Here is a 13679-nt window from a genome sequence, read left to right on the forward strand (position 1 = left end):
ACCTCTGTGACCAACTTGTAGCCTTATGAATGGGCCATGGAGTGTCCTCAGCCGTTAGGGTTTCCTGTGTCTGGGTGGGGGCACATTGGCAGGGGACAGTTCATGGGGGAATTGCTGCAGAAAGCTTGCCCTGCCACTGCCCAGGCTGTACTCACTCTTGGGGCGGGAAGGGGGGAGGACACAGGGTTTGTAGAGGTCAGGAACAGAGGTTGAGATTATTAACCCCGACTTAACCTTGACATATTCCAAATATACAAACCCACAGAGAATCCCCTGGGCCTGCTGCCACACAACCCCATAAATGCACACGCACCCTGAAACCATGCAGGTTTCCACTCATTGACCTTTCCAAGCCCCTGCCCAGTCATGGCATCCTATACATGCGCATACAGCCAGTAGGCCCTCGCAGCTTTGCATAGGCACTTCCCCGAAGACAAGCACCGTACTAAATAACCCTCTTCTATAGTCAGCGTTTCCCTCGATACCAAGAATTGTGTTCAAATGCTTATGGGAAACCACCAGTCAAATAAGAAGGTGGTGCATGGACCCTGAGCAGAACATGAACTGTCATCAAGCCCTTGTTGGGACTGTTCTATGAGAGGAGAAGACAGAAAGGCCAACATCTGAGCAGCTTTCTGAAAATCATCATTTTTCTCTGCTGCGTCAGTTGTTGTTTCTCTTAGATCATGTACACCTGGTGACGAACACAGCGCACGAGAGAGGCAGACAGAGAGAGAGAGAAAAAGAGGTAAGGAAAATATTTTACTAAATATTGATCATTCTTTCTTTCAATGTGACCAGAACAAGGACATCTATTTTTTGTACTTTTCTTATTTTTTGGCCCATTTTATTGATGACATTCTACTGTCCCAAAGAGCATGCAGTACTGGCCAGAGACAAGTGCTGCTTTTGCCACTCTTATGGGCTATTTTCTAAGCTGGCAAAAGCGTTTAGAACTGAACTGTTGCTGACACCCGTCTTTGCCCTGCTCGCCAAAGGTGAGACATTTATTTTTAGCAAAAAATATTTTCTCCCCCAAAAAACTGCTCAGGCTCTGGGGTAGTGGCACAGGAGCTGCCCCAGAGCTCGGCTGGCACAAAGCAGGGTGTTACTGCAGCCAGTGTCGACAATGGAGGCATTCGTTCATTAGAAGTTTTCTCTTTCCTTTTCTGTTCTTTGCCCTCTATATTTGTACATGTTTTTGCTTTGGTTTTCACCCTGTTTTTTCACTGGATCCATCTCTCTTTTCTCCATGTATGTTTCTAGAACTTTCTTCTTATATAGCTATCGAGTTCATTTTATTTTTCTGGTTTTGCTAAGACAGCTCCCAAAGTAGTACAATACCCCTCCCTCTTTCCACTCCTTTCTTCTCCAGAGGTTTCTGCTGTTCCTCTGCTCCCTTTTCTGTCTCTCCTCAATTTAGCATGAATATCTGAGTCTAACTTTTGACCAGACACTGTCCACATAGATTCAGAATTAGGTTGGATGGGACTGTGGGTCACTAAGAGATGGCCTGAGAGATCTGGTTATGCAAAATGGTAGAAAGAAAGAAAGAAAGAAAGAAAGAAAGAAAGAAAGAAAGAAAGAAAGAAAGAAAGAAAGAAAGAAAGAAAGAAAGAAAGAAAGAAAGAAAGAAAGGAAGAGGCCATATTGGGTCAGACCAATGATCCACCTAGACCAGTATCCTGTCTCTGATGGTGTCCCGTGCCAGATGCTTCAGAGGGAATGAACAGAACAGGGCAATCTTCAAGTGATCTATCCCATGCTGTCCACTCTCAGCTTCTGCCAGTTGGAGGGTTAGGGACACCGGGGAGCATGGGGGAAAAGAAAGCAAAAAGATGAAGACATAGTGAGAGAGGGAGGGAGAGATACACACAGCCCATATTGACCAAGATGTCTAGTAAAACCCAGATACACTGGGAGGTCCCAAGATGAGCCCTCTACAAGACCCTGACATTGACTTCCCCCTCACTCATGATGTACACCTGAACTCTTTTCCATACTGCAGTGGGCAGTAAGGGCAGCGTGTGTGTAGTTGTGGGGGGAAGGGGAGCAGTGGTTCTCCCTGTTACCAGCCACCTGTTGTCATCGTCCCCAAACACCCTCCAAGGAGGGGAATTTTATCATCAGACCAAAGTGCAGGACAATGAGATGGCAGCTACCGGCCAGATGTATGTGTGTGTGTATGCGCGCGCGCGCGTGTGTGTGTGTGTGCTGTGTGTCCGTTTCATATATTTTAAGGCCAGAGGGCACCATTGTGATCATCTAGTCTGACCTCCTGTATTACACAGGCCATAGAGGGTCTCAGTGATTCTACAACAAGTCCAATAACTTGTGGTTGAGCTAGTACGGGTCTTTTGGAAAGACACCCAGTCTTCATTTAAAATGCCTAAGTGACGGGAAATTTACCATATCCTTTGATAAATTGTTCCACTGTTTAAAAATTGCATTTTATGTCCAGTTTGAATTTTTCTCACTTGAGCTTCCAGCCACTGGGTCTTGTTAAGCCTTTGTCTGCTACAGAGAAGGTAGTTATAGTTTGAGTTCAAGTTGCCTCTTTGATAAGCTAAATAGATTGAGCTCCTTATGTCTGCCACTGTAAGGCAGGTTTTTTAGACCTTGAATAATTTTATGTAGCCCTTCTCTGAACCCTCTCCAATTTTTCAACAGCCTTTTAGAAATATGGACATGAATACTGGATGCCGTATTCCAGTATCAGTCTCACCGTTGCCGTACACAGAGGTAGAATCACCTCCCTGCTTCTACGCATTACTCCCTTCTTTATGCATCCAAAAATCCCATTAGCCCTTTTTGCAACAGCATCACACTGGGAGCTCATGTTCATAAATGCTGAAACCTCAGAAAATGTCAAATGGAAACCACCTCGTGCACTGGCCACAGCTTAGATCTTTTTGTGAACATCAGTCTCTTTATTACTGTAGGTATCATAGCTGTCTGTCTAATAATCCATCTCTCTATACCATTCACTCATCACTATGGGAATGGATGGCCGGGTCTGTTGTTGGAGGGTACTTCACAAGGGCAATATCCGATTACTTCCTCTGGCTTCAAATATTTTCAGCTCAGTATTCATAGTTTGCAAGTGGGCAGGAATGTAAACTGGGGGGGGAAGGGCAATTGTTTAGGGAGCCAAGGAGGGATAAAATTCAGGAGAAAGGACTGAGTCTGAGCCAAGAGAAAGTCACACAGGAGCCGTCCTCAGGCTGAAGTGTCTGTGAACCTGGGGAGCCATGTCCCCAAGGGAAGGGCCAAGACTCCAACACTCAGGACACTGGGGCTTAGAAGCCCTAGAGAACTGACAGGGGGAGCAGAGGTGGGACAGGCTCCTGCCCCAAGTCGGGTAAAGAGATGGGATCTGGAGGGGCTTCTACAGCTCAGATTTCATGAACTTTTTATCGCTGCAATTTGATGTATATTTTTAAATTGTTTGGAGGGAATTCAGCACTGACCTGAGGGACTTATTTGGCATCCCTTCTATGTCACCCCAGCCTGCCACACATAATGCATAGCACCCCTCAGCAGTATACCTGACCCTCTCCTGTGGGATCCCATCTCTGGCTGAGTGGGAGCTTCAGTCTCCGTGGCCCACTCAATCCTGGCCATGAGGACGTTCAAGTCAGAGCAGCTCTGTGGGGTAACAACTCATCTCAGTGGTGGAGTGGCAATCAGAGGCATCGTGGTGGGAGATCAAAGCAGGGTCAGCGCCTGTAGCTTGTGTCTGTGTAAAAACTGGGCCCTCTGAGGCCCACAGATAATGGGGGCATGCTGAATGTGCCTGAATCCTGTCTCTCTTTGCTCTCTGGCTCTGTCAGACTCCTTTGTCTTGCTCGGTCTCTTCCTCTTACACTGCCCTTACCCATTGTTACATTTGTACACATTTGTTGCTTTTATGATGGAAAGACAGTTTCAAAGCAATTATCATTAATAAAACAGCTTCTTCCTGGCCAGCTCAGCTTAAGGCCTGGTCTACATGAGGAAATTAGGTCAGTATCAGCAAAATCCACACCCCTGAATAACGCAGTTAATCTGACCTAACCCCCAGTGTAGACAGCGCTAGGTCGATGGGAGAATTCTCCTGTTGACCTAGCTACCACCTCTCAGGAAGGTGGATTTTCTACGCAGGTAAGAGAAGCTCTCCTATGGCATGGGTCATGTTTTCACTGTAGCACTACTGTGGTGCAGCTGCAGCTGTGCTGCTGCAATGTTTTAAGTGTAGACAAGCCCTTACGTTAGCTTTCTAGATCATTTGAGAGAGATAACAAGAGATTAGTCTGATGAAGGAGCTAAACATTCTGAGCCCCAAATTCAAATCAAACTGAAGTGAAGTTTAGAAATGAGAAGTTGTAGGATGCTTCAGATCCTGTCCTGGGACAAAATAGCCAGGCGTGGGGGAAACCCAGTGCTTGGGGAGGGGCTGGGGGGTGGAAATCTTTCTGCAGAGGACTGGTGGCCTGCGCCATCTCTTAAGAAGCAAGCTGCCTCCAGATCAAAAACACAGCCACAAGCAAGAGCAAGAACAAAACAAGGAAACTGCACAGCCTGAAAGAGAGAAAGAGGAACACACACACACACACCCACACATGCGTGCACGTGCGCGCACACACACACATACAGGTGTCTTGTTTGCACTAGGGACCTTTTGTAATGATTTCCCACTGTTACGAACTCCAGTGCTAGCTGTGCTGGGAACCCTAGAATGATGGGCCACCATCTGCCATTACCATTTGCCGTGCCATGTCCTCAAATCTCCCTGAGAACCAGTTTAAGGGACATGTTTCAGAGTAGCAGCCATGTTAGTCTGTATTTGCAAAAAGAAAAGGAGTACTTGTGGCACCTTAGAGACTAACCAATTTATTTGAGCATGGTGCTCAAGGGACATGGTGCTGATTTAATCAACAGCTGCTGGAGCAGAGAGCTGTCTACACCGGGGCACCTAAGGTTACTACCCCAGCCAACGCTGGAGAGAGTGAGAAAAGCTCCCAGACCAGAGCTGGTGGCAGACATGGTTTGGTATCTGTTGCCACTTCCCATCGCTTCTTTTCTCCACTGATTGTTTCTCGGCAGCATTTGACCTGCTTTGTGAGCTATGGAGACTAACACAGCCAGATATTCTGGGGGAGGGGAGGAAAAGGGAACTCAGTGCTAGGGGAGGAAGCAGCTTGGCAGCCCCTAGAGACTAACTCCTGTATCTCCAGAGGGTGTATAGCCCAGGCAGGAGCAGAGCAAACTCCCTCTGGCACAACACAGCACCTACCTACTGTGTTTCACCCTGCCCTGATGAGCGCCTGAGGGGATTCCAGTCTCCTGGCCCATTCAATCCATGGTTTCTCTGCTCAGGCTGCCATCAAGTGGCCAGATAGAGCCAACAGTGCTCATAGAATCATAGGATTGGAAGGGGTCTTGAGAGGTCATCTACTCCAGTCCCCTGAACTCATGGCAGGACTCAGTATTATCTAGACCATCCCTGACAGGTGTTTATCTAACCTGCTCTTAAAAATCCCCAATGATGGAGCTTCCACAACCTCCCTAGGAAATTTATTCCAGCGCTTAACCACTCTTGCTGCAATTTAAGCCCATTGCTTCTTGTCCTATCCTCAGAACAATTTTATTCCCCCTCCTTGTAACAACATTTTATGTACTTGAAAACTCTTATCATGTCCCCCCCAGTCTTCTCTTCTCCAGACTAAACAAACCCAGTTTTTTCAATCTTCCCTCATAGGTCATGTTTTCTAGACCTTTAATCATTTTTGTTGCTCTTCTTTGGACTTTCTCCAGTTTGTTCACATGTTTCCTGAAATATGGTGCCCAGAACTGGACATAATACTCCAGCTGAGGCCTAATCAGTGCAGAGTAGAGCAGAAGAATTACTTCTCGTGTCTTGCTTACAACACTCCTGCTAATACATCCCAGAATTATGTTTGCTTTTTGTGCAACAGTGTTACACTGTTGACTCATATTTAGCTTGTGATCCATTGTAACCCGCAGATCCCTTTCCTCAGTACTCCTTCCTAGGCAGTCATTTCCCATTTTGTATGTGTGCAACTGATTGTTCCTTCCTAAGTGGAGTACTTTGCATTTGTCCTTATTGAATTTCATCCTATTTACTTCAGACCGTTTCTCCAGTTTGTCAACATCATTTTGAATTTTAATCCTATCCTCCAAAGCACTTGCAACCCCTCCCAGCTTGGTATTGTCCGCAAACTTTATAAGTGTACTCTCTCTGCCATTATCTAAATCATTGATGAAGATGTTGAACAGAATCAGATCCAAGACCAATACTTGCAGGACCCCACTTGATATGCATCTGGGAATGGTTTCCAACCAGTTATGCCCCCTCCTTATAGTAGCTCCATCTAGGTTGTATTTCCCTAGTTTGTTTATGAGAAGGCCGTGCGAGACCATATCAAAAGTTTTACTAAAGTCAAGATATACCACATCTACTGCTTCCCCCCATGATAGAGTGATGAGGGCATCTGTCCTATAGGAATGGGCCTGTTACACACAATTCATTTAATAAATGTCGCCCATTCCAATCCTGCCCCCAGCTGAGGGTGACTGGCCGGATCAGGAGGATCAGGCCTGGTACATGGCTCCTTATACCTCTCAATACTGGTCCTAGTCCTACCTAGGATCACAGTGAATGAAAGTTATTCCCTTGATTGTTAAGCCCCTTCAATGGGCACATTTGAAATGAGTTTTGGGGGCGAGGTTCTCTCTCTTTAATTCCCAGTGGGACAAGTGCCGTCATCTGAAAAGTCATCCGAGGAATTGGCACTGAGTGGTTTCCAGCTGGCACAGAGGCAAAGGACTGAATGGGCCACAGAGACTGAACTCCCTACTGCCCACGAGAGGGAGATTCCAGAGGAAGGGGGCTGGAAATTCAACCTTAATTGTGTGGGTTGGGGCTGCTGATCCACCTCTTCAGTACTGGATACACCGCAACTAGACTTTGACTTTATTTCCTGGTGAACCTTAGAGTGAACCATCTCTGCCATTCAGTGGCAAATAAATAATATAAAGTAGCAGTTAGGAATTGTAAAAAATTGATAAGGGAAGCAAGGGGACACAAGGCAAAATCTATGGCTGGCAGAGTTAAGGATAATAAGAAGGAGATTTTCAAATATATTAGGACAAAAAGAATTGTGACAATCATACTGGTCCATTATTGGATGGAAATGGTAGAATTATCAATAATTATGCAGAAAAGGCATATGTGTTCAATAAATATTTTTATTCTGTATTTGAGGAAAAACAGATGATATAGTCTCATCCTATGGTGATGATAATACTCTTTCTTTTCCATTAGTATCTCTGGACAATGTTAAATAGAAGCTACTAAAGATAGACATTTTTAGCTCAGCAGGTCCAGATAATTTGCATCCAAACGTTTTAAAAGAGCTGGTGAAGAGCTTGCTGGACTGTTAACGTAGATTTTTCCATAAATCTTGGAGCACTGGGGAAGTTCCAGAAGACTGGAAGAAAATTAATGGTGTGCCAATTTTTAAAAAGGGTAAACAGGATAACCGAGATAATAACAGGCCTGTCAGCCTGACATGGCTAATATGGGACTCGAATAATTAAGAATTAAAAGAGGAAATGTAATTAATGCACATCAACATATGTTTATGGAAAATAGATACTATCAAACTAATTTGCTATATTTTTATGAGATTACAAGTTTGGGTGATAAAGATAATAGTGCAAGCATAATATTCCTAGACTTTTGTAAGGTGTTTGACTGGTACCATGTAACATTTTGATTAAAAAACTAGAATGATATAAAATTACATGGCACGCATTAAATGGATTTAAAACTGGCTTACTGATAGGTCTCAAAATGTAATTTTAAATGGGGAACCATCACTGAGTAAGTGTTTTACCAGGGGGGTTCTGCATGGATTGGTTCTTCGCCGGATGCTATTTAACATTTTTATCAATTACCTGGAAGAAAACAAAAAATCATCACTGAAAAAGGTTGCAGATGACATAAAAATGGGGGGAATGGTAAATAATGAAGAGGACAGGTCACTGATTCATAGTGCTAAACTGGGTGCAAACTAACACTAGGCATTTTACTATGGTAAATGTAAATGTATACATCTTGGAACAAAGAATATAGGCCTCACTTACCCTATCCTGGGAATCAGTGTCTCTGAAAAAGATTTGGTGGATAATCAGGTGAACATGAGCTCTCAGTGTGACTCTGTGACCAAAAGAACTAAGCCATCCTGGGATGCGTAAACAGGGGACTCTCGAGTTTGAGCAGAGAGGTAATTTTATCTCTACATTTGGCACTTATGGGACCACTGCTGGAATATTTTGTCCAGTTCTGGTGCCTACAATTCAAAAAGGATGTTGATAAACTGGAGAAGGTTCAGAGAAGAGGCATGAGAATGATTTATGGATTAGAAATCATGCCTTGTAGTGATAGATTCAAAGAGCTCAATCTGTTTAATTTAACAAAGAGAATGTTAAGGGGTGATCTGATATCAGTCTATAAGTATGTGTATAGGAAAATATTTAATAATGGGCTTTTCAGTCTAGCAGACAAAAATATAACATGATTCAGGGGTTGGAAGTTGAAGCTAGACAAATTCAGACTGGAAATAAGGCATAAATTGTATCAGTGAGGGCTACTAACTATTGAAACAGTTTACCAAGGTGAATTCTCCATCACTGACCATTTTAAATTAAGATTGGGTGTTTTGCTAAAAGCTATGCCCTAGGAATTCTTCTGGAGAAGGTTTATGGCCTATATTCTACAAGAGATCAGTCTAGATGATCACAGTGTCCTTTCTGGCCTTGAAATCTGTGAATCTATGAAAAAGATTATGTATGAATGGACAGAGACTGCCAGCTCCTTGTGACTCGGTGCGCCTGTGGCAGCCCTCACTGGAAATACCAAGGTCAAAGCAGGCTGCAAAAGGAAGAGCAAATATTCCCAAGACTGGTGGGTAACACTGAAGTTAAACTCCCCAACCAGTCACAAACTGTATTTCTAATACCCCACACTGATTATCAAGAAGCAAAAAAAAAGAAATCACACAGACCCCTTTATTGCATTCCATTTCTCTGGCTCCCGGTCAGCACCTATGTCCAGTAAGGTGAGGAGTTATTTAAAAAACTCGGCTCACTATACAAAATGTTCATCTGAACCCCAAAGGGCCAGCCAGACACATTGCCAGGTCAATATTAGGTTGGATCTTACACAAAATACCACACTGCCAGCCAATCCTTTAGCATCTAAAACTAAAGGTTTATTATAAAGAAAAAAGAACAAGAAGAGAGTTTTTAAATGGTAAAGCAATCAAATACATACAGAGACTATCAAAGTCCATATATCAGGATCTTAGCAATATTGGTGAGTTTGCTGGCTTAAAAGATCTTCTGGAACACATCCACAGCTTGGATAGGTCATTCAGTCCTTTGTTCAGAGCTTCAGTTTGTAGAAAAGTCACTCCAGAGGTAAGAAGCAGGAATGAAGAGAAAATGGAGATGATGTAGCTGCCTTTTATAGTCTTTTGCCATGTGGCTTGTACTTCCCGTGTCCCAAACACAAGCTTCACAGCACATGGCATGGAAGCCTTAGAGTTCTCTGTCCACAAGCATACCACATGCCTTGATGACTCACAAGGTGTCTTCCTTGGCTCCTTTCAATGGATTCATTGTACAGTCGATGGCCCTTGATGGGCCAACAAACAGGCTAGGCCGTGCTGATGCCAATCTGTCTGAGGGGGTGTCACCCAGAAACACAGCACAGGTTTGGAAATACATATATACCATACATATCTATAGCTCATGTTACAAAGGTGATACAAACATATAAACAAAATTATCGTATTTGGCAAATTGTAACATTTTTGCAGATATCTCACCAGGCATATCTGGTCAGGTTCCTTGCAATTTTATTATATTGGTGTCAACAATATCATAAAGTATCCCACATATTCCATACAGTGTCACACTCCTCACTGAGGGTTATTTACTCCAGATGCAGCCTTGGGCCTCCTCAGTAACAGATTAGGGGCAAAAAGGCCTGTCTCAGGCCTAGTCTACACCTAAAACTTAGGTTGATCTAGCTACATTGATCAGGGCTGTGAAAAGTTTTACACCCTGTACAGTGTAGTTAGGTTGCCCAAACCTCCAACACAGGTAGGACGACACAGGTATTCTGTCAACCTAGCTACCGCCTCTTGGAGAGGTGGATGTACTACAGTGACAGAAAACCTCCTTTTGTCGCTGTAGTAGGTGTCTACACTACTGTGGCGTAGCTGCAGATGTGCTGCTGTAGTGCTTAGTGTAGACACTGCAGCGATGGGAGGAGTTCTCCAGTCACTGCAGTAAATCCACCTCCCCAAGAGGCAATACTTGGATTGATGGAAGAATTCTTCTGTCAACCTAGTGCTGTCTACACAGAGATTTAGGCTATGTCTGTAGTTGCAGAGTTTTTGTGCTGTCAGTTTCAACGTTACAGTGAACCATTGAAAGAAAAGCGCTGGTTTGTGTACTCACGTACTTCCACAGGCATCAGAGCGTGTTTATATTTGCAGCACTTCCATCGTAGATGAGAGCAGCGCACTGAGGGCAGCTAGCCCACAGTGCAGCTCTCTCCATTTTGACGATGGGTCTTGTGGGAAAGGGTGTGTGTGTGATTGCGGGGCATCCTGGGTCCCTGTACAGCCTCCGCTGCCCAAACACTGATCAGCTCCAGTAGCTCAGCATTGCTCCAAGCAGGCAGGGCCGGCCCACAACATTTTGGCAGCTGAGGCGGGCAGCTCAAATGATGCCCCCATGCCCCCTCGCTTGGGCCAAAACTTTGAACGGTCTTAATTCTGCCTTATTCCTGTTCTACTCCTCTCATGGTACTGCTCTGCTACCTACCCCAATAAAGGAGAACTAACAACTTAAAATGCCTTGTTCAAAAATTTTAATTAACACTTAACTTTCAAATGCCTGAACAGCAAATGTAACTTTTCTTGTCTGCATAGCAAACACTGGCATGTGTATCTGTTTGAATAATCAAAGTGGTGCTTTCCATGCCTTGGTTGTAAAGATTTGAACTGCTTCCTGAAGGTCCACAGTCTGGGCCAGCTCATGCTCTATTGAGATGATTGCAAGGCCGACCAGCCTCTCCTGTGTCATTGTGGAGCATAGATGTGTTTTTATTAACTTCAGCTTGGAGAAGCTGCATTCTCCACTGGCAACTGTTACGGGAAGTGTTAGAAGTATGCGCAGAGCAACAAAAGCATTTGGAAAGAGGGTGGTCATCTTATTTATGCACATATATTCCAGAACAGCCTTTGGAGTTGATCCTGCTGAAATGTATCTTGAAAGGGCTTTCAAGTTCATCATCTAAATCACTCGCATCAATATTGCGCATGTCATCAGGTGTCAACACTGTCTCTAGTGCCCTGCATTGCTGGTGTAGGTCTTCTTCAGGTATAGTGAGGCGTTTTGGAATATCATACAACATCCCAAATATACTGCAGTGTTCCTTGAGGTGCATGAAACGTTCTTCAACTGACTGTATTGCACAATCTAGCACCTGGTTAAAGAATTCAACTTTGAATTGTTGTTTGGGGTCTCTTATGGGATTATCCTGCGTGATTATTCGTAATCACAATGTCTTCTGCTTCGGTGACTCTTGTATTCTTGAATGGTTGGGAAAATAGCTTCAGTGTGAAGTTCTTCTGTCAACTTCTGTGCACTCTTCAGAACATATTGAAATCCCTCATCTGACCGGTAAGACTGTAGGTATGACTTTGCTTTGAACAGTTGTTCCATTGCTCCAGATAGATCAAGGTCAACACCTTGGAGTCTCTTGCTTACAACATTTATTTCAAACGGTATGTCATGCCACAACACTAAGCCACACAGAAATGTGAAGTTATGTATGTTTCTGGTGATTCCATTTCCCTCTGCCACTGTTCTCCCAGAAACAGTTCCTGGTCATAGCATTATCATCCATAATGGCAACTACGGCATCATCTATCTTCCCAGTTCAGTGTTTGATAGGCTTTATCGCCTCCACTAGACTTTTCCATCGTGTGGCACTCAGTGGTTTCAGTGTCAGAGAGGATGTTCCCAGATGTTGCTTCAAAATTTGCCATCGATGAGTTGATGCAGAGAAAAATACATAGATGCTTTGAATTACATTAAAAAATTCAGCAGCCTCACTAGAAGCTGATGCTGCATCACTGACCACCAAGTTCAATGAATGAGAACTGCATTGGCCAAAAAAAGCTCCAGGGTTTAACTCTCAGATCCATGTCTGCACTCCTCTGTTCTTTCCTCTCATGTTCGTACCATTATCGTAGGCCTGACCTCTCATGTCAGCTATTGTAATTCCTGTATCTTCCAGCTTTTTAAGAATCACATTTGTCATACCAGCTCCTGTAGTATCATCAATGTCAATAAATTCTAGAAAATGCTCTCTGACAGTCACCATTGCTGCTCCAGCCCCTGCTTGGGCTTTTCCTCAGGGCCCCTGCCCCTGCTTTGCCCCAACTCCCCTGAGCTCTGCAGCAGGGCTGGGCCTGCACTCACCGGCTGCGGGAAGTGCAGTGACCCAGCTTCAGCTGCACCGCTGGTGAGTGCTGGTGGGTGGTTCCCCCCTGCCCTGCAAGCCAACCCCGCCCCCCTCGGAGGCCTGGGGCCAGACCCCTGCTCTCCCGCCCGCGGAGGCGTGAAGCCTGCCCCCCCCCCCCCCCAGCGGGGCTGCGTAGGGCCCCAGAATAGCTAGGGACGGCCCTGACTGCAGGGCTTCTGCCTAGAATCTTCCCCACCCCTCCTGCTACAGATATAAAGAAGCAGAAAACATACTAGCTGCATAAGGAGGCCTGATCTCTATCCGAGACAGGAGAGCTCCTGGGACTTAACAGTGTCACCAATTTTCATGACTTTATCATGAGTCTCATGATAGTAGGTGTTTGTCTTAAAGCTCCAGCTCCTGGAGTAAGTTTCTAGCCCTCATGGCTGGAGAGAAATGCTTGACAATGGGAGCCATAAAGGCCCACAAACCAGAAAACAAATAAAAAGAAACCAACATTTAGTATTTTTTAAAATCTCATTATCTTTAATCCAATCTCATGATTTTTGCAATGCTTGGGATTGGCAATAGTGGGACTGTAATGCCCCTTCCCCACCCCAACCCCAGGCAGCCAAGCTTCCTGCCCTGAGAAGGAAATTCAGCAGAGCTTAAATTTAGAAACAGGAACAACTCAAATTACCTGCCACCCCCTTACATTCTGTCCCCAGAGCTCCTCTTCCTGCTCTGTATCCGGCCCTAACCACGACCACTGCAGTGCGGTAAAGGGGTTACAGATATCCTGCTTCGTGGAACTGAGGAAGCTAGAAGAGAAGGAGATGGTGAGGGGGCATGAAAGGAGCCAGAGAGAGGGTAGGGAGAGGTCTGATACCAGATCATGGTGGCCCCAACACCATCTCTGAAGCCACCTGAGGTATGGGGTTTGTGTTAGGGAAACACAGGGGGCTTTGCTCTCTGGCCCCGTCTGTTCTTCCCAAGTCCTGCTTCCCCCCACTGTCCTGTGGTTACATGGGTGACTTTGTTCTCCAGCCCCATCCCTCCTGTTTCCTGCAAACCTGCACCATCCCAGGAATACCCAAGAGGGACTTGGCTCTCCTCGCCATGTCTGTCC

The 13679-nt window shown here is 44.9% G+C and overlaps 1 gene segment (V, D, J or C); it reads left to right on the forward strand.

Annotated features, from left to right (window-relative positions):
• Positions 1-553: 553 nt before the first annotated feature.
• LOC119565615 overlaps positions 554-13679 on the forward strand; it is a 36842-nt gene continuing 23716 nt past the window's right edge. The window contains exon 1 of the V gene segment in view: positions 554-748.

The sequence above is a fragment of the Chelonia mydas genome, chromosome 1 (genome assembly GCF_015237465.2).
Source record: "Chelonia mydas isolate rCheMyd1 chromosome 1, rCheMyd1.pri.v2, whole genome shotgun sequence".
NCBI classification, from domain to species: Eukaryota; Metazoa; Chordata; order Testudines; family Cheloniidae; genus Chelonia; species Chelonia mydas.